The sequence below is a fragment of the Dipodomys ordii genome, unplaced genomic scaffold (assembly GCF_000151885.1).
Source record: "Dipodomys ordii isolate 6190 unplaced genomic scaffold, Dord_2.0 Scaffold97, whole genome shotgun sequence".
Lineage (NCBI taxonomy): Eukaryota > Metazoa > Chordata > Mammalia > Rodentia > Heteromyidae > Dipodomys > Dipodomys ordii.
In genome coordinates this window covers 428,858-451,332 of record NW_012267313.1, presented here as the reverse complement: position 1 = coordinate 451,332, position 22,475 = coordinate 428,858, and positions in this window count along the sequence as shown.

Below are 22,475 nucleotides of genomic sequence, written 5' to 3'. Positions count from 1 at the left end.
CTATAATCCATGGAATTCATCTGAGTTTTTAAAAAGATCAAACTACAAAGCCCTCTATGATCTAGCTCCCCACCATCCCTCCAACCTTTTCCATTTATGGTCCTCGCCTGTCCCCTTCCTCATCATGCACTGGAGACGGTCATCTTTTGTCAGTTTCCCAGAAAGCCAAGCCTCTTCCCTGCTTCAGAGCCATACTACTTGCTCTCATCTGCCTGGAACGTTTCTTCTCTGCTGCTCTTCACAGGGCTAACTCTTTCTTAATCTTAAAGCCTCAATTTAAATTCCATCCTGTCTAATAATCTAAAGAGTGTCATTCCCATAGTACTTGATTCCAACACTAAGTTTACTTCATAGGACCCAGACAAATCTCTAGTTAATGTATTTATTTGTTCACTATCTGCTTCCCACATAAACTACAAATTCCTGAAAACAAATCCTTCTCCCCTCTGACGTTCCAGCCTAGCTTCTGAACTGGGGCTTTCTACATCATAATAGGCACTTCAATTTTTTTCCCTGTTGAATGAGAAATGAACTGACCTAAGTTTGGAATGATAAAGAAGTTATCCAGATTAGATAGTGTTGGGAGCTATTCTAAGTAAAAGAAGCAAATACAGAAACTCAGAAGATAAGAGCTCAGAGCTGCTTGAGGAAGGCCTTTCGTCTGTTTGAGTAAGTGCATAAATAAGGTCGAAATGGAAACTGCAAGCATGACTGAAAATAAGCAGACAGAGCTATTGTGTCCCAGACTCAACTGGAGAGAAACATTCTGAATGAACTAGAAGAATCACTATCAGCTAAGTGGCTCTTCCTATCCATGTGTAACCAGAGTCTTCTGATTTTACTCTCCTGTCATTGGTCCCTGATATACAGTAATTTCAAAGTAGGAATAGGCAAAGCACTAGGATGTTTCTTGATGACTTGCAACACCATCACTCATTTTGTTGTTAAATATATGAATGTGTATTTCTTTAGGGATTTAACTTTTGATTAGAGAACAATTGCAAATTTAATATCAGACTCGTGATAAGGATAGAATAGAAGAACTCATGTTCTGCTGTGCTGCATATCAGCTGTATATCTTAAGTAAGACAACATCTTCAGCACTTTTGGGTGGATGGACAGGGAGGAGTTTGGGGATGGTACCTCAGAGATTTGGAGAGTAGTGGTATACTTGTGTTTATTTGTTATCCCAAACTGGAAACTTGTATACATTATGCAACATTGGGTTAAAAGGGAGCATGATTAGTTATATCTATTTGCTTGTATTAGTACAGAATGCCTCCAGAAGAATATACAAGAAATCAATACAGTAACTGCCTCAATGGTGGGATCTGAATGGATTGGACAGGGTTCAGAGATGGAATTTCACAGTATGCCCACTCTCTTTTTCCTCCATCTCTGTTAATCTTGTTGGTAACAAACCTATTTAAAAATGTTTCACTGTCCTTTGTAACTTTCATCTGTAGCTCAGGACTCTCACTTTTGCCTTACATAAAATATACAGATCACCTTCAGACACATTTGTCCACTTATGATTATTGTCTTTTCTGGTTTGAAACTAGATTTTACTTTCTTTCTTGTCATTCAATGAACAAACTCTCATTCTTTCTCTCTCTACTTCTGTTCCCCTTCCCTCCCTATCTTTGTCTTGCCATGGGTTTCAGTAACTTTTTGTCTGGTTAACCTCAAACCATGATCCTTCTATCTCTATTTCCCAAGTAGCTGGGATTGTGTGGGTCACTGAACTCAGCCTTCTCCTTTCTTTCTTGACAGTGCTTAAGTGTACTATTCCTATCCTTAAGAAAACCTCTCCCTATTCTAGTCCCCCTTAGCTGACACTTTCCTTCTTAAGCTATCCCATGTCTTCTCTCACTACTTCATCACTTGTGACTAAAATCATAATATATCACATAATATGGGATATGTTCTGATTGTGAGAACCAAAAGCCATGTTTGAAGACACAGCATCACAGATACAAAGGATACAAAGCAAAGACGCAGTCTGGATGTTAAGGAATGATTTAATCTCCTCAAAGAGCCTGCAATTGATTTATCCTTAGTGGCATTCAGAATGTTTCTACAGCCATAATCTTAAATGAAGTTTTGAAATAATTTGAATACCTGAATGTATGTGAAAGAGTCCAGGCTCATGTATTCACACTGAAAAACTTGATAAGCCAGAGTTTTTCCCATATAGGCGTACTACAAATTGATTTAACTATAGGCTGGACCCATGGAATTCCCTTGCACGCTGACAGCCATGAGAAAGCCCACGCTTGCAGTGTGACACTCCTCCTGAAAACAGAGCAGGCGCGTCTTGCCCTTTCTCACAGTCCTCGGCGCTGCATGAAAACAAGTATGCTCTTTGTCAGGGCAGACCAGGAGATGCATATGAGATCTCCATTTTCTTATGGTGTAGTCAAATAAAAAACAGTGAGGATAATTCAATTTGAAATATGCCCAAGTGTTTCTTGTATCATCCCTGTGTTGTGGCATGCTTCTGAAGCAACTGAGGTCACAAGAAAATCAAATATGGAGAAACGCAGCTGAGCATCCAAGCCTGAAAGCACTCATTTATAAAGCTTGCTGTGGCTTCTCTTTTATTCTTCCTTTCTGCAATCATCACTTGAGCTCCTGAGTCAAAGAAACAGAAAAGAATGGTTATCAGTTCATACTCAGCCTCAACCTGTCTCAACCTATAAAGTAGCCATTCAGAGGTCTTCATATTTGATTTCCTTCGAGATACAATGAATAAGTAATCAGCTCAAAGAGGGTTTTAGTTGGAAAAAGGGGGCTTGGGCCACCATCCACCCAAAAGAAGCCCTCAAAGGCCCTGCATGGGAATCTATAAAGTAAGGGTGCTCTGTGCTATAGTCATCCTGTCCAAGAGAATTGGGAGAAAGTAGCACTTTCTAGGACCTGGACAAACAGCTTACTGTTGCTCTTGGCTTTGGTCCCATGTGTTACTCTACTAAAGGACAGCACGTAGTAGGCACTTAGATGGAAACAATAAGGAGTGTGCTGTTTGTTTTTAATTAAACTGTGATTTCATTAGCATGCAAAGGAGGGGGTTCACTGTAACATTTCTTTACACATATATGAAGTGGACACATTTGAGTGGACACTATATATTTGTGTGTATATGTGTATGTGTATGTGTGTATGTATGTAAGCATTTTCCAGAGTTAGACATGGAACTCAGTGCCTCATGCCTGCTGGACATGTCCTTCACTGCTGAACTACACCTAATCCCTAAACACTATCTTTAAATGAATCATGAAGTACTGTACATTTCGCTAACTAGAATTTCCCTATTGTTTACACATCAAGATTAGAAGAACAGGCGAAGTAGTCATACTGCCTAAGATAGAATCACACTTCTGCCACGGTAGTGGTGGGATCATGGAAAGTCATTTTGCCCAGTCGTGCTTTTTCCTCATTTGTGATAGATGAGGATGGGAACAGCAATCCTGACAGAAAGTACTCAATAAGCACAGTTATACGCAGTGGATGGCAAAAAGGATGCAGAATGAAAATTCAACTGCTTCCCCCATGGATGAAATCCCATTGTAACAATTAAAATCTATGTGTATCCTTAAAAAAACAATTAATATCTGTGAATGAGCTTTGGAGCCCAACAATACAAAACTCAGTATATAAAATATTGTTAACTCTATCATGTCAAATAGTCTGATGATTATTTTATTTGGCCTGCTGCTAGGTATGATAGTAGCAATTATAAAAACAGACTAAGAAGGGGAAACTAGGACAAAATTTACACATTAAAAAAAAAACCTGCTGACCTTCAAAGCATCACTTCAATAGATATCTTTGTACATTTATTGTTGAAAATATTGTTGAAAATATTCTTGATTCTTCTGCTTGGGAAAGCTCCCCAGTGATAATTGTTGAAAATATTCTTGATTCTTCTGCTTGGGAAAGCTCCCCAGTGATAATTTTTTAATCAAATCCATTTTTAGGATAGAACCCCCCCAGCCTCATATGACTAACATATACTAATTAAAATGTCTTCTAAAATGTGCTCCGATTATACATTGACTTTTTATAAAACTATTTATTGAAACAACAGCAGCAATAACAAGAACAACTAGTGTGTCAATTCCCACTGACTAGGGAGGCTGAGGCCTCTCTAGTGATCAGGATCACTTGAACCCAGAGTTGCCCTTGGGCAACAAACCATTTCCAGACCTTACAGTTGATCTCTTCCTCCCAACTGTAAACAAAGCAAAACCTTCAAACAATACAGGAATGCTCTGCTAGAGGAAAAGCAGACGTCCTCCTTGAACCAGGGAACTTGCCAGGAATGGCTTGTGGATGGTTCTAGTCAGGGTTCTGGGTATACTTAACTCCAGGAGATGTTCAGCAGGAGGGAAAAGGAGACTATAAATATCCTTTGTGCCATCCAAGATGGTACAAAATTGCTAATCTAGGTTGGGTTGGGAGTGATGGGAGAGAATGAGGAAAAGGAGGACACTGATCACTGATCAAGAGGTATTGTGCTTATAAATTGATCTGTTGAGTGGCAATTCCTTTGGACAACTACTTAAAAGTCATAAAAACATAATTTGAAATAAATAAAATGTGCTAGAGGGATAAATTTACTTTCTTTCTTTCTTTCCTTTTTTTTTTTTTGGTGCAGGCCTAAGGCTTGAACTCAGGGCTAGAATGCTGTCCCTGAGCTTCGTTTGCTCCAGGCTAGTACTCTACCAATTCAACTGCAGCTCCCCATTTAGCTTTTTACTGGCTAATTGGAGATAAAAAGTTTCATAGAATTTCCTGCTCAGGCTGGGTTTGATCCACACTCTTCAGATCTCAGCATCCTGAATATATAAGATTACAGATAGGAACCACCAGAGTCCAGCTAAGTTGACATTTTTATTGTGAGGCTATCTGCATTCAAATAACATATTATTTAACTAGAATTATATACTTAAAAGTAAATACAGGATAGAAGGAAGTTTTAACAAAATTCATTTTAGTTTCACGTAACATCTGTCACTGATTTGTGACTATTCCCCAAATCATAACTAGTCCTAAAAGGAATTGTTAATGCTAATACAAATCTGAAGAAGGAATTATAGACCCAGAAAGCAATGTATGAATTATTCTTCATTCATTCATTCATGAACCTTTGCTGCAATGCAGTACTAAAATTGCTTCTACAGTATCTGCTCCATGGGTTTCAGTGACCTGTTTTCTCAAGTGACACTTTTGATGGGAATGTGCATAAATTCCCATATGTGCTTAATTTAATTAAAGCTACTCGAATTACTTTATAGTAACACCTCAAAACAGAAAACCTTCACAAAGATGCTATTCCAATGCCATGTGAAAACTATGCTAATAATATGTTTGTGAATAGGTATGAAACGTTAGATATTGGTGAAATTGAATGATGTGCATTTAGTATCATTTAATATAACTTTTTAGCTCCCTATAGTATTAGTTTTCTGGCAATGTTATCACAAAGTACCACAAATGAGTGGCTTAAAGCAACAGCAATATATGACCTCATAGGTCTGGAGGCTGGAAGCCAAAACCAAGGTGTTGGCAGGTTTGTGATACCACCAAAGGAAGGAGACTTTTTGCTTCTTCCTGCCTTCTGGTGGCTTCCAGAAATCCTTATGTTCTTTGGCTTGTAATTGCTTGACATCCACTCTGCTTCCAAGGGGAATCTTCCCCTAGAAGTGCTGTGTCAGCTACTGTCCAAAAGTTTCTGCCTCTTTCTGAAAACTTTCCCTCCAGATTTCAGTTTCCCAGAAACCTGTTATAATCATGTAAGCCAAGACCTGGCAAAAATGTCATAGAAAAGATCTATTACCTCATGCAAATATCTATTTATTGCATATGTTTACATTAAACATAGACATTCATTGGTAGTTCTGTTTCTCTGGTGGAACAGTCACTGATACAACACTTAAAGGAGTGATACGCTTCTTGAGATCATCATTTGCTCATCTGTGAGCAACCACACCACTGCCTGCAGTCTAGGGTTGGGGTTCTGTGTGTGGGCTCTGGATCTGGGCAGTTTGGGCTCAAAACCTGGCTCTGCTGCTCACAGATTCTATCACCTGAAAGTGGCACAAGTTCCCTCCATGGATGCCTTTTTCTTATGTGTGAGAGGGTGAGCAATAATGATGTCACTTTGTAGATTAGCTAATACTTGTTGGTATTTTAAACAGTTTTAATACAAGCTAATAATTACACTAGTGGTCTGTTGCAGCTGACTTGTTCTGGCTCAAGAAGCCAATCAGGATAATCTGGTCTCAACCTTCCAGTCCCAAGAACTTTAGTAGCGGACATTGAAATGTGGTGGGAATGTTTACACCATGGAAACTGGCAGACACTATAAATCAAGGATTTTGTTCCAATTTTATAAGTAGCATAACATTGCTTATAGCAGTGTTAGAGACACTAAGCCTCTGGATGTTGTATGGTCATCACAACTAGTATTGGGACGGGAGGACTAGCATCTCATTTGAAGCTAACTCATTCAAGCAATAACCCAGCTAAAAGTAAGGAGAGGCACCTAAAACCTCCCACAGTGGGCCTAGCAGGTTGTTCTCAGCCAGGACCCAGAGACAGGACACTCTTACTAAAGCACAGCTCATATAAAATGGAGAAGTAGAGGTCAGGATGAGCTGAGGGACGCCTTCCAGAGCTGAGAAATGCTCAAGGGTTGCCTATAGCTGGGCAAACCCAGGGAAGTTAAAGAAGTGAGAAATGCGGAAGAAGGGGCTCGCTTGTCAGATCTAGAGAGCAAGCCCTTCTAGCACCTGCGCCTATGCAAGGCCGCATGAGATTCGGACCCACCATCCCATCTACCACTGCAACTACTTGCTTTGCCCCTGGGGCATCCTGCAGGTCCTCAGTGTCTCCCCCTGAAGCTTGCTCACCTCCTTACTCCACAGAGACCCTGTACTAGGGTCATCATTAATAGCTCACTTCCAGGCCCTGGCTTGAGTCTCTTTCTTCTCCATAGCTACCCTGCTAATCCTCAAGCTATATATTTAAGACATGGACTGCAGATACTCTGGCACACTACTATCCAGGTGGAACAGAGTAACACAGCTTTCCCTTACCTAGCAGGTTCCTGTAATGCTGAGAGACAAGGAGGGTCCTGACATGGTTTACCATGCACGTTCTGCTTAGATGCTAGAAAGCATCTAGTACTGCTCCTCTGTGTGTGTGTGTGTGAGAGAGAGAGAGAGACAGACAGACAGACAGACAGAGACAGAGAGTGAGAGACAGAGAGACAGAGGGGGGAGGGAGAGAGAGAGAGTTTTAGGTCCATTCCATGCCTCCTTCCTGCTTTACCCCATTTCTGCAGCCGCAACACATCAGTGTCACTTGGATATTTTGGCAACTCAGGAACCTTGTAATGATCTTGAACTTTTGTGCTCTACCACATGCCCTGCACTATGCCAGATTTGGCTGTTGAATCTCTCAGGTGTCGGTAGAGTCACTTCTGCCTGTCATGATCTTAAGTGGTGCCCTCCCAACCTGATCCAAAAGCTGGGATCAGATTATTCCTGAGCCAGAAAAGCATCTACACAAGGCCTGGGAACCCCTGGCCTCCCTCAGCCACTCCAGCTCGACAGGAAGCCTCCATCATCTCTTTTCACTTCCCCCATCCCACAGAAATGTGGCATTCTTCCTTTTTCCTTTCTTGGTGTTACAGAGGGCAGATTGGTTCCATTTGTGTAGAGGGCAAAAAGGGCAATAGCCGAGGCTGAAGATTTCTAAGATTGCTCAGCTTCCAATGAATAAGGTTTCTGTTGAAAACTCTGGGGTGGGGGAAGCTCTCAACAAATAGTAGTTGTTATCATAAGTACATTACAATAGAAAAAATGGATAAGATTTATCCTTGTATGGAAAAGGAACCCTTATTGTGACTCTATGTCACTCTATGTAAAAATACAACACTTCCTAATATCTGCCACAATAATTGTCATATTAAATTAAATCTGTAGTGTGAATAATGAAACCACACTTTATGTAGAACACAAGCTAGACAATTGACTGTCATTGTATTCCTGTAAGAAACTACAGCCAGTGACTTCATTTCTCATCATTGTTTTAAAGATAATTTTTCCCACTCAAGAAGCTGTTCTATTCTTCTCATCTTAACCTCAAATATCATTTTACTCATGTGAAGGAAACACGTGAGAGCAAACATTATTTTTTAAGTAAAGTATAACATTTTCAATTCAAGGACATTTTGAAACATCTTTTCAGAAAGAAGACTGGAAAAAAAATAAACAGTCACTGGAAACATAAATATAAACAGAGGCACTGAAATTGGATTATGTACAAAAAAAAATCAGCCCCCACCCAAAAAAAAAAGAGAAAAAGAAAACACAAGGAAGAGTTAGATAATGAAAAAAAATTCTGAGAACAATCTTCCTTGCTCTTATGCAGGTGTTACAATCTCCAGCACAAACCAGACCAGATCCAAGCTGACACGGGCCCATGGTAAGAACATAGACCCACAGCATGGACACAGGTCCTTGGTGGCACAGGTATCAGTCTGATAGTCACCCTGGTACCTTCTCCATGCATTCTCAGGCTCTGCTGTTTCCTGGGTCTTTAAGATGTGAAATAAAACCTCAAGGGCCACTTTATCAAGGGCAAAAAAGCACAGTTATCCGAAGCCAGCAGTTATGCCTCAGCATTCCCATGAGAAACTCTGGATCTAGTATATCTACGTCACCAGAGTCTCCAAATGAGACGCTACAAGAGTTTAAAAATACTGGCACTGCTTGAGATTTCCTGGGATATATTTAGCTCTTTCGTCTCATAGTCTTCGAAAAGAGTCAAAGGAAGGTGAAGAAACGAAGGCTAGGGGCCTGCTCCATCTTTTTCCTGTCTCCCACATCTCCACCTCGAGCCACCCCCAAGGTTCTTCTGGGCTTGTTTTCTCTCTCTAAGGAAGCTGCATCTCAAGGTACTCCTCCACAACCCCTGGACATCTGCTTGGCTGGTCTATTTTTTGCTACAAGCAGAAGACAGGAAGGAAGAGTTTGTTTCCTGTAAATAGAGGGAAAGAAAATTACAGCTATTATTGTTTTGACAACGGAAGCCCGCCCTGAAACTGGTACTACAGTTTATTCCTGACAGGCATCAGCACAGCCGTTAAGGGCTCTCTTAGAAATTCCTTCTAAGAGGTGCTGGAGGAAAGCTGAGAGCCTGGATGGCTTTGCTTTGGGTGTCTAATGGTATGACCATGTAATTCTGGGCTATCCTGATCCTGGGCTGTGGAAGCAGAGTGCAGCCTGTGTTTTGATGAATGTTTTGCTGAAAGCCTCTCCCACCCTGAATGAGCATGCTTCATCTTGACCCTGAAGCACACACCAGTTTATAAAGACACATACACCCCAGAGTTCAAAATGCCTTAGGAAGGCATTTAGTATTTACTGTTGAACTGTTTCCCCCTGCTCTGTGCTCTCCCAAACTTCTTTTCTTTGGAAGATCTTTTTAAACTGCTTAAACATATATACATATTCAATGAAGAGCTATGATTGCCCACTATATCCCCTACCTCCTACTTTCAATATTTAATGAATTTACATAATTTCTGAGATATATTTGACCATGAACCTCAGACATGTATTTGCTATTTTGAGATGTTTTGAAATCATCTTTTACCTGGTCAGTATTTGTAATTTTAAAATAAAGAAGCCAAGGAGGTAATTGCTACTACAGGGTTGGAAGGCAGAAGAAAAATCTTACATTATATTAAATAATCTTATATTGCATTTTCCTATAAATGAAGATGAGGTTTGTTACTCAAAGGGAGTGATTATCTTCTATTAGTAGGAGAAATATATTTTATTTTGGTGATTGAAGTAGGACATATGTTTTGTTAAAATATTTAGAAATGATTGTTTAGCTTTATTTGATGAACTTGCAATAAAAACGAAAGACTATGAAACCAAATACTTGTGGTTTATGCTTTTAATCTAAGCTACTCAGGAGGCTGAGATCTGAGGATCACAATTCCAAGGCAGCCCAAGCAGGGGAATTTGTGAGAACTCTTGTCTCTAAATAACCACCAAGGGACTGGGAAGGTGGCTCAGTGGTAAAGTGCTTGCCTTGCATGCCTGAGGCCCTGGGTTTGATTCCTCAGTACCACATAAGCAGGAAAAAAAAAAGCGGGAAGTGGTGCTATGGCTCAAATGGTAGAGTGCTAGCCTTGAGCTGAAGAGCTGAGGGACAGCGCCCAGGCCCAGAGTTCAGGCCCCACGACCGGACCCAAAAAAAAAATAATAACCACCAATAAGCCAGAAGTAGAGCTGTGGTTCAAGTGGGAGAGTTCTCTCCTTGAACACAAAATCTAAGGTACAGTACTCAGGCCCTGAGTTCAAGCCCCAGGACCAGCATACAAAAAGAATAACAATAAAAAGGCAATGGGATCTTTTTTTAATGGGATCATTTTTAATCTTGGCTATCTTGATATCATACCTACCACTTAACCTCTGACTGATTGCTCCTTTTTAAAAATTTTTTTAGCATTATTGTCCAGTCTGCCATCTGTTCCCCATTCTATCTAGGCCTACAACTTCAATAATATCGTGATTTCCTGATCTGTAATTTCAGGCATCATCCATCGCCTGTTTCTTTGAAGCCATGATGTATTTGACATTTGCCGGTCCAATATACTTCTCAACTGTCACATGCGCGAAATAAGACTCTTCCCATCTGAAACCCAAGCTTTTCTATTTACTCAGCTAAACATTACCGGACTGCTCAATCAGGTTAATTGTTCCTAATCTTTCTTTTCCCTTTAGTTCACATATTGGATCGTGCAGCACTTTCTCCTCGATCTACTTCCACCTATAGCATCTATTTTGTCTCCGCATTGTGACTCCCCTATTCTAAACCACTCTCTCTTTCACCTGAGCTACTGCAGAAGGCTCCCCTTTGTAGCTGTATCAGTTGCATATACACTTCCAAGCCAGAGTCATCTCTGAAGATGATAACAGGAACAAGTCATTGCTTGCCTAAGATCTTTGAGTGTCTTTCCAGTCACATTCAGAATAAAATCCAAATGCATTGTGTTGAGCTACATAATCTTGTCCTCAATCATCTCTTCTATATAATTCAGTGCTCTCCACTCATGTATTGTAGCCATCTTTCTCTTCTCTAGAGCCAGCCCATCTCTACTGCTATGTCTACAATGGATGCCCTTCCCATAGCATTTTTGTATTTGTGGCTCCTTCTTGACATTTGGGTCTAAGCTTGCATGTCACCTTCTGAAAGAATGCAGATTAATTCCTTTACAAATTCTATCATAACATTTACTGCCTGGTGATTTCTTCTTCATTTACTTGTTTATTTGATCTCTTTCTGATTATATCTTTGGCTTATTTATGACGAATAAGGACAGACACACTGTCATTTTCAATGATACAGCTGAAGTGCCTAGTGGACCCGCTAGCATGCAGTGATGCTCATTAATTGTGCCATGGATGGGAGAAAAACATATCACTAAGGCTCTAATCTTTCCTAGGATGTCAGGACATTTTTCATAAAGAAAGATGGTGCACAAAATAATCCTGAATGATGAGTAGTAACTAAGTAAAAATATAGAGAGAAGAGAGAAAAAATTAGATAAAAGCAAAAATAAGCCAACTTGTAGTTGGAGTCAGTCAAGGTGGCTCATGCTTGTAATCCTAGCTATTTGGGAGTTGGAGATCAAGAGGATCATAGATCAGCCTTGGAGACTCCCATTTCAACCACTAAGCTGAGCATGGTGATGACTTTTGTCACCCCAGCTCATAGAAAGCATAAGTAGGGGATTATGATTCAGGCTGGCTTAGACAAACCATTATCTACAAAATAGCTACGTCAGAGAAGGCTGGGGCATGACTCAAGTAGTAGAATGCTTGTCTGGCCAGTGTGAAGTTCTGAGTTCAGACCCTAATACTGTCAAACAAATACATAATGAAAGTGACTGGAGTTGGGAGCAGTGAGACATTTGTCACATGACAAAGAACTCCTCTCAAAGGAGAAAAGTAATGTAAGCTGAGACTTAGCCAAGTACCCAGGCCTTATAAACCAAGGCTAGATTTACTCCAAAGGCATTGCAAGACCATTCTGCAGTTAGGCAGGTGGCAGCATAAGTTTGGCTTTCTAAAACTGTCTTAGAGGCTGTACAGACAGCTATCTGGCCATTGTCTTTCTTGCCATTTGATGGTGCTGTAATCACCTAGAAAAGATGATCGTGATAGCTTGGACTAACCTAGTCATGAAAGAGATAGAGAAATTGAGCCAGACATGAGAGATATTTAGAGACTAAAATGTTTTAAGTGAGATATCGATCTGGGGTAAAAGTGTGACAGAAGATTGGCATGGTGGCCTTAATCCCAGCTACACAGAAGGTAGAGATGGGAGGATCATGGTTTAAGACCAGCCTGGACAAAGCAGTTGGAGAGACCCTATCTTGAAATGCAACCTGGCTGTGCTGGTATAATCCCAGCTAAGCAGGAGGTAGTAGTAGAATGGTTACTGTTGAAGGCCAGCCCCAGCAGAAAAGCTCTTGAGATTCCTTCTTGATAATGGTACATGACTGTTAACCTATGTGGGAGGCTGAGATAGGAGGATTATGATTCCAGGCCAGCCTAGACAGAAAAAGTCCACCAGCCTCTATCTTCAGGGAGGGAAGTTGGACACACTGGCACATACCTATGATGCCAGCAAAGATGAGAAGCCTTAAGTAGGTCTGTGACCAGGTAGGAAGTTCTAAAAGTTATCAGTGAATTTTAACCCTTATTTAGGGTCCTACTGGTAGTTAAATAATAGAGTTAAACTTGAAGGCTCACTATCTTGACCAGAAGTTTTTTCTAATATGCTTGTGTTACTTTAAACTGGATTCTCAACTATTCCAGATGTTTGTACATATGTGCCTAAAGAGTCTGCAAGGTGGCTAAATATGAGCACAAAACAACAGGCAACAAAAGCAAAAATAGACCAATGGCACTACTTGAAATTAAAAAGCTCTGCAGAGCAAGAGTAAAGAGAAAAGTGACAAAATGGGAGGGGGAACCTAATACTAACCATACCTGTGATAAAGGGCTAATATCCAAGATATCTCTCTCTCTGTATGTATGTATGTATATATATATATATAGATATGTATATATATGCAAACGTGTGTGTATGTATACACACACAAGATCTCTTACTGCTAAGAAAATAAATCAGCTAAAAAAATAACTGGGCAGAAGGCATGGTTCAGTAGTATCATACCAGCCTAACAATCAAGAAATTTGGAGCTCAAAAGTCAGCTAGAGAAAAACCACCAAAACCAGAAAGAAACAAACAAAAAACAGTCATGCAAATTAATTCCATGTAACATATTACGTCTGCAAAGACCTTATTTCCAAATAATCTCACATCCAGAGGTACCAAGGATTAAAACTTCCGTGTATATTTCTTGGAGAACACAATCCATCCTATCACATGAGCCCTGAGTGCTAACAGAAATGTGTGTGAACTTGCCTGTGTGGGCTCAAATTATGAGTGTGTGGGGACTCTGTGTGAGTCCGTGTATGCATAATGAGGGACTAGAACCAAGTTCTAATTCACTGCTCTCTCTTCTGCTTCCTGGTTCATGTTTTTTGGTGGTTGCTTAGACAGCTTTTATGCTGTCCCATGACTCCATTCACAATGAGTAATGGATGGTTTCCGGGCTCTCACTCCCACTTTTAATGAATACCAACACTAATTAACTGACAGTAACATGTAGCTGCTCTTGGCTGCGTGCATCTTTCACTGAGGTCATAACGGCTGTTGGGATTGTAATTTATTACTGGGACTCTCAGTGTGAAGACCATTTTTGCAAATGCCAGAGCAATGCAAAGCCAGCCTTTCTCGGTAAGGTAATATGTTCCGTTGCTCCTGGGCCTTGGCATAAGGAGCATCCAAGTCACAATAGTTCCACTGGAATGTGGTAAAGATTTCCAAACACCCGACCATCTGCTGGGAGGGACGGATGACTACCATTGGAAGGACTACTGCTCAGTGTGCTAAAATCAGAAAGAGCAGCACAGCCCCCTGAAAGATCAGGGCAGTGTCATCATATGATGATTCATGCTGTTTGCCAGAGCATTGTTCTGACAATGACAAAACTGCATCTCAGGAAGAAAAAAAAACTCACCACAAAAGCAGTATCAAGGATTTTTGTTTGGGGGAATGGCAGACACCCAAGTCCTTGTGTGCCCTGCAGTGAATGAGGTCACCCGGGCAGCCCACTTTAAGACCCAACTCTGCACTCCCCATGAACTCTACCAAATTAGCTTTACATGGTGGAGCTGTCTTGCTTCTCTAGAGGATCAAAGTAGCTGGACCCAGGCCCAGTGTTCTGTAGATAAGCAGTCACAGGATACGTTTACACCCTGTCCTGCTCCTAGTACATCATACTGCAGATTCCTCTGTATTTCCCAGTTTATATCCATAGAGGGAACTCAGTTCACGTATTTCTTTCTATTATCTGCACTAATCTGGTGACATGAGATCGTTTATGTGCCCAGCACTCCTGTTACAATGCCTCTGGAACTGTGTAACTTTTTTTTCTCATGTGTGGAGCTACTGTTCCCAACCAAGTACTTTTATCCTTCCTGTAACAACCTTTGTAATAGTAACAGCACCTCCTTGTAACACTTAAAATACTTACCTCACTAGCACAGCGTGACAACGGTAAATATGTCAGTATGACTTTTTAAAATGACATTTGAATTGTGTAAATCACAAGGCTCTCTAGCCAAAGTAATAAATGACAATGATAGAGAAAACGATCTATTCACATTAAAAAAAAGAATGAAGACAATGTAGGATAGAATGAATTTTGGCTTCTTTGGTGGTTAGTATTACTGATTGATATGCCCTGCTGGCATTCATGCTGTCTTCAGTTGTTCAATACACATAAACTAGACTCACTCTCCATGTATACAATACATAGTTAACATGGCCATAACTAACTTTCTTAATGTTAAAATTAAAATATCCAAACTATTGCCTCCTTCACTCCTAAAAGCCCTGTGAAATTACTTTTTGAGAAACATTTGAGTATCATATCTGAAAGTTAAAAAATCAGATTTATACCTGGGCATGGTGGTTTATGCTTATAATCCCAGCTACTCAAAGGTTAGAGGCAAGAAAACTGAAAATTAGGAGTGAGTGGAGCCAAACATAGTGGCGTGGCTATGTCTCAAAAACAAAATAAAAGCAAAAGGGCTGGTGGCATGGTTCACATAGTACAACACTTGCCTGGCATGTACAAAGCACAGAAGAAGAGAGGGAGAGAGGAGAAAAAGAGAGGGAGGGAGAGAGAAAAGAAGAGAAAAGGAAAGGAAAGGAATAGGAAAAGCACATTAAATTATTGAATTATTTATTTGCTTTGAATAATCTGAATACTTAGATAACTGACTACAAATGACTTTTGCTATTTCCAAAAATTAAGCCATCCCTCTTATAACATTTACTGTTATACTTTTAACCTTATTAGATATCCATGGTTATAAAAGTGCAATGTGCTCTTTGTAACAACTCAAAAAGAAATATAGAAGAATATTAGATGCCGGGTGCTGGTGGCTCACACCTGTAATGCTAGCTACTCAGGAGGCTCAGAGCTGAGTATTGTGATTCAAAGCCAGCCCTGGGCAGGAAAGTCTGTGAGACTCTTATCTCCAATAAACCACCAGTAAACCAGAAGTGGCACTGTGGCTCAAGTGGCAGAGCACTAGCCTTGAGCTGAAGAACTGAGGGACAGCGCCCAGGCCCAGAGTTCAAGCCCCACGACTGACAAGAAAAAAAAAGAATATTAGTCTCCATCCAATGTTGCTCCCCTACTCACTCTCAGAAACTAATGAAATACCTATGATGAAGAATAACGTATAGCTATATGAATTAGCTGGGATGGATGCCCAAGGTATATATTAAAGAAAAAGAGAAGCTGTGCATAGTGTGACCTGATATCTTCCCAATTATATATATATATATATATATATATATATACACACACACACACACACACACACACACACACATATATATATTGCAGAATATGTATGGAGACAGAGAGACAGAGATTTCCCGAAGGTACAGTCACTGGGTCAGGCTGTATATATCACAGTTTCCATTGTTCCTACAAAGAAGGAAAGATGCTTCAAAATAGTAAAACACTACATAGATTGAAATAATAGAAAAATTGAAATCCCAATCTATCTTGTTTCCAGGACAAGAGACTATAAAGCAACTATTTTCCAGTGTTCGGTGAGAAGATAGTTGATTGTACAACAAGTAATCCATCCCAGTCATGGTGAGAAATGCTTGTTAAAGTTGTTACACTTCCATTGTTTCTCATCATTCTAAATGATGTTTCTCATCATGTCTAAATGAAGCTGGAAAATGCAAATAACCATGATACATGCAGAAAATGTACTATAGCTACTATATTAAATATAACCCAGAAAAAAGTACATGGGTGTTGAGCAAAGTGATACATTTTAATTCTATCACTCAGAACACTGAGGCATTAAGATTGAAGATTAAGAGCTATCTAATCCAAGAAACAATCAATTAGCAAGTTAAAAGTCCAGATGCCAGTGGCTCATGCGTGTAATCCCAGCTACTCAGGAGGCTGAGATTTGAGGATCGCAGTTTGAAGCCAGCCAAGGCAGGAAAGTCCATGAGACTCTTATCTCCAATGAACCACCAGAAAACTGGAAGTAGTACTGTGGCTCAAAGTGGTAAAGCACTAGGCTTGAGTGTAAAAGCTTAGGGATAGCACCCAAACTCTGAGTGTGAGTCCCATGACTGACAGAAAAAAATTCTCTAAGTTTATTTTTAGATCTTCATTTTGAGATAGACTGATGTATTTATAGTGGAAGCCTAGTGCTCATGATCATGTTTAGGGATACAAACAAACGTTATGTGATAAATCCGCTCATCACATTACATTCCCTATGGTCCCCTATGGTGTATCTGTATCCATGTGATAGTAAGATCAGACTATACGGGGAACATATAAGCCTTTCGTTTTCATTTAGTTTTTGTTTTCAGGGACAGATTTTTATGTGATATAACAATTATTGTTAAAGTTCAGCTTCAAAGATGAGCTATGTAATAAAAAAATCCCAGATAACCTGCATACTACAAGTAAAAGGAAATAGTAAATGATGTGGAATAAGAAATATTTCCTCTCACTGTTAAGTTTTTAATCTGAAAACACAATAGTATACAAAGATGAAGTATTAGCCCTTGAGCCTTGCTTTTTAAAAATCAGGTTTTTGTCAATGTTCCCACTATCCTCCCAGAGGACTGGGTTTTAGTTTATTTGTGAAGAACAAGACGAGTTCTTAAGTAGCGGATGTAAAATATTGTAGTCATTTACTCAGCATCCTCTGATAAAAAATAATAAAAAGCAGTTTTTCCCTGCCTAGCCAGGAGCACTTTACCAGTCTCTAATGTATTCTCAGTTAGCATTCATCACATACTAGTATAAGTAACTTCCTTCCTTCCTCCTTTGTATCCTCCCTCTCTTCCTTGTTACCTTCCACCTTCTTTCCTCCTTAATTCTTTCCTTTCCTTACTGCTTGTCTCCTTCCTTTATTCCTTCCCTCTTTCTCTCCCTTTCTCTTTCTTTCCCTACTTTCTCTTTTTCCCTTTATTTTTTCTATTTTCTTTGTCTTCAGCTGTATAGGCCAGTAACAACGTATTCTACATAGGCTCTAAGGAGAGGCTTAACAAGTCATTGTTGCTCCACCCAAATATTTCATAGAGTAACATAGTATTAGACAGGAAAAACACATGATTAAGTCTGAAAAAATATTAGATACTTCTGATTCTATGCTCTTTATAATTTTATAATTTAATTGAAGCCTGGTTACCTAGGAGCCAAAACCATTTGCCTCTGCCTTTGAGGACAGGTTCTGAATGTCAGAGGATCATGGTAAATTGGAAATGGAGTCAGATGAAAGTGGACTCAAATTAGCGAAGAAAATCTTCATGCTACTTGAAAAGCAGAAAAATACACTGCAAAAGTAACTACTGAGAGTAATTTCTTATGGAAAAGAATGACAGGGAAGTATCACCCAGTCTTGAACTCAGTGAATACAAAACAGCTATTAACGTAGCTCAGAAGGACCATTTATCCAGAGCAAGTAGAACAAACTGAAATCCACACTGATGAACTCCCATACCCAGCCTGGAGTCACCAAACTTAAAGAAACACAGAAGAACTTTCAGAAGATTCAATTATGTCTGAATTTTTTATTTTAACATTATTGAGTCTTTTAGAAAATGCTGTGAAGCAGCTACTGAGTAGTATGCATTGCATGACCCCAGGGCCAATTCTCAAGCTCCCCTGAGGATGGTCTCAGGTATGCACTGCACAGAAGAAGGAAAAAAGTGAGAAATATCTGTAGTACAGATCTTCCTAAAAGTAGGCAGAAGCAAAAATTAACACATGGACTTTGAAAAGCTAATAGACAAGCAGCTTGTCAGGAACTGTAAATGAAGAGGTGTATTTCTGATTAGAGGATATGTGCAGAGTGTGAAAGGGCACACCTATAATCCAAGAGTCTGGAGGTTGAGCCAGTAGAACCATAAACACCAACCTGGGGGCCCTGGTGTCAAATAAGCAGACAGCAGCAAGTGTTGGCCAGAATCCTTTATAATGTTGATGAAAAGTGGGCAGCCACTGTGGAAAGCAGGATAATGGTCTTCAATTCCCATTCTGAGTATGGATCCAAAAGAACTGAAATCATAATTGCAAAGAGGTTCCTAAATTGTGGCAGAATTATGTACAAAAACCAAGATATGGGAATAAACTAAATATCTACTGTTAGATTAAAAGGTAAAGAAAACGAATTTAGTTCCCCTTGCAAAAAAAAGGAAAAGATCCTGAAATATTTGCCCACATGAATAGATCTAGAAGGTATTATTCCAGAAAAATAAGCCAGTTAGAGAAGGATAGGTTCTACATTATCTACTGACCTGAGAATATCTAAGTTAATCAAGTTTATAGATACAGAGAGAAGAATGATGGGTACTAGGACTTGAAAATAAACAGAGTTATGGTTTGAATTGGTTTATCCACCAAAAGTTCATGTGTTAGAAGTTTAATTCTCAGTATGACATTATTGAGAGAGAGTGGGATTTTTCACAAGTTGGGCTGAGTGAGAGATAGCTAGGTCTTCTCAATACCCACCACATGAATAAATTGTTTCTTTCTCAAGATACTGGGTTAGTTTTCTTGAACCTAGATTCAGTCTTCAGGGGAAATCTAGGTTTCAAGAGGACTAGACTATTACCACAATAGGTTATTATAAAATGCACCCCAAAATCTCTTTCTCATGTGTTCCTGATCTCTGCACACAGTCCCTTTCCATTATGGTTCTAGGCCATGTGTGATATAGGAAGCTGAAAAGATATAGGAGACATCATCTTGGACCTGTAGAACTGTTAGCTAAATAAACCTTTTTTTCTTTTTTGTTTTGGTCCGGTCGTGGGGCCTGAACTCTGGGCCTGGGCGCTGTCCCTCAGCTCTTCAGCTCAAGGCTAGCACTCTACCACTTGAGCCACAGCGCCACTTCCGGCTTTTTTCTTATGTGGTGCTGAGGAATCAAACCCAGGGCCTCTGGCATGCAAGGCAAGCGCTCTACCAGAGCCACCTTCCCAGCCCCACCTTTTTTTCTTTATACATTATCCAATCTCAGATTCTTTGTTATAACAACACGAAATAAACAAAAGCAAATGGATATGAAAGTCCAATTATGCAAGATGAGTAATTTCTACTTAATTCACTTGAGGAATAATTATCAATGGCTACTAGCCTGGGGTAAAGAAAGGAAGAGTTTGGCTAAAGGAGAGAGAGAAAGAGGGAGAAAGGGAGAGATAGAGAACTAAACATAAAAGAAATCCAGATCTCAGTTTTCATTCACTGGTAGCTGTTCAATACTTCAAGCCCATTGCTATTTGTTGCACCTGCAACAAGTGGACAGAGAGATTACAACAGAGAACAACACTGGGCCCAATTATGCATATCTGCTCTGCCCTTAGTCACATGGTTATCCTAACTGTGAGGGAAACTAGAAATTGTAATCAGCTCTTTGCACAGAAGGAGGAAAGAAACAGTGTGGCAAGCACTTAGCCAGTCCTTACCATGAGTTGCCACTATGGATCCAAAATGTCAGCCTCACTCTTTCCCTATTATAAGGAAATCTTGACCCTCTCGTCATGAGAAGTGACTCTCATACCATTTAGTTACTGCAGCCAGCCCAAGTCTTCTCCTTTAAGACTCTATGACCTTCATTCTAAGTAACAAGCTAGTCAACCCTTCACACAGTACTCAGTTATAGACAGGAATGTCACAGCCATAATAAGAACTCTTATTCTGAAAAGGAAAAGTAGGTACCTGGTCAAACTTCTTGAATTCAGCCAGGCTTATTGTAAAGTTCCTGCTTTACTATGGACTGAGAGAGTGCCTTCTTCTATTGCTCTTTGCAACTTCCTGTGGTTCTTTTGGTGAGAAAGATTTTCCTTGTCATTCTTCATGGTCCCATGTGAGTTAGGAGACTATGGTCTCTTTGGGGGAGAAAAAAAGCCTTAGAGTTACTTCATGATGAGGCCACATGGAGTCCAAAGGAAGTTTTCAGTGACAAATGGTGAAAAACTTGGTTCTTTTTTTTTTATGTGGGATTAAGCTTGCTTTGGTTATTTAATTTTCTCAAAAACTTAGTAAATTATTGGTCCATTTGCTTCTAATCAGTTCCATGTGCAAATAAGCACTCCTGGTTCTTTCTCAGCAGAGTGTTTCAGCCTGATTTATGAGCAAGCTTTCTTGCCTGATGCAGTTATCTTTCAACTTACTGGCAGGTTCCCAGTGCTATCTGAAACAATAGGTGGGAAAGCCACATCTTAATTTGTTCTTACCTTAGGTTCTTTCCTTACTGCCTCTCTATCCCTCAGGGCCTCTTTTTGTTCTTATATTTCATTGTCAAATTTTGAAGGTTTTTTTTTAGGGACCAGTCAAGTTTTCCAATACACTAAGTTTTAGGACTGATTTCCCACTTATTTCATTTCTGTTTATAATCAGTTCCCTTTCTGATCTCATCTCTAATTGTAATATTTTGTCAATGGCAGTCGGTAGTGGTCAACACACACCATCAATCATTACTTCCAGTCACCTCCACTAGAGAGCTCATTCAACACAAACACTGTCTTCCAAGTTATCACTAGCAGTAGTTTTAACAGGTGGCATAGCACTGTGGAGCACAGATCAGTGTATTTCCTGCCTCTAGTTCCAACGTTATCACTGCCCAACATCTGATCTCTAGGACAATGCCACATAGTCTAGCCCCTCCCCAGGAGCTAATTATATAATTAGCTAGAGTAGATTAACTTGTGTAGAACAACACAAAGTAAAGTATAAATCTCTAACAAAATGAGAGTTTATTTCTTATCCCTAGAATTGTCCAATTTAAATGGTTTTGCTTGGACAGCTGTCCTTTAAGTGGTGAGATTGGGACCTAGACTCTTCTGTTTCATAGTTTTGCTGCTGGACAGAGCCTCAGAGTCTTTAGTCTGCATTCAAGGATCAACGGGTGGGAGGATCTGACCAGGCCTAAAATGTCGTCTCATTTTAGCATACTTTTCAAAGGCCTACTGAATGATCACTCTTCCTGTGTCTTAAATATGTTGCCAGTATAATCATTCCTCCTGATGGAGGTGCCCATTGCATTAGCAACAACTGAGGAAATTTGTTCGATTTCCCATCAACCCCCACAACTGCTTTCAGAACTTAACAATCTGATTTCAGTTCTTTTTCAGAATAATGAAGAACGGGGCGAAGAACTGAAGGGAACCTGCCAGTCTCAGTGGACAGACAGGAAGGATGGTTTTGAAATGGTAGTAGACGTCCTGCAAGGACTTGTTTGAAACCTAGATAGTATAAATAGAGAAAACAAGTAGTAGATGGAGTAACTCTCTAGCTGGCCAAGCACTGGCGCTTTCTAAAGCAGTGACAGATTTTTATTTCATGTTACCAAATTGTTCTTTGAAATTCTTATCTTTTACAAGAGTCTTTAAAAAAAAATCTCCAGGTACAAATTTCTCATGCCTTTTTAGCATCCAGGATCTTGTCTGTAGGGCTGCATTTACTCAACAAAATGATGGAAATCATCGAAGTGTATCATGAGTTTTGATTTAAGAAACTGCACATTTGGTATCTACATTTAATATTCAGCTGAAACTCCTTGAGAAATTCCATGGAGACCAGCAGGGTAACCTGGGCTGTTGATAACCTCTGAAGGTCTGAAAGTTCCTTGGTGCTTATGGCTGGTTCTCTCACTCACTGGACAGCTAAACTTCAACACGAGGAACATCACATTGACATGTCCAGAAGTGACTTACTCAGTCCTGACATGCTCTCAGAAGAGCTGCATCGTTAG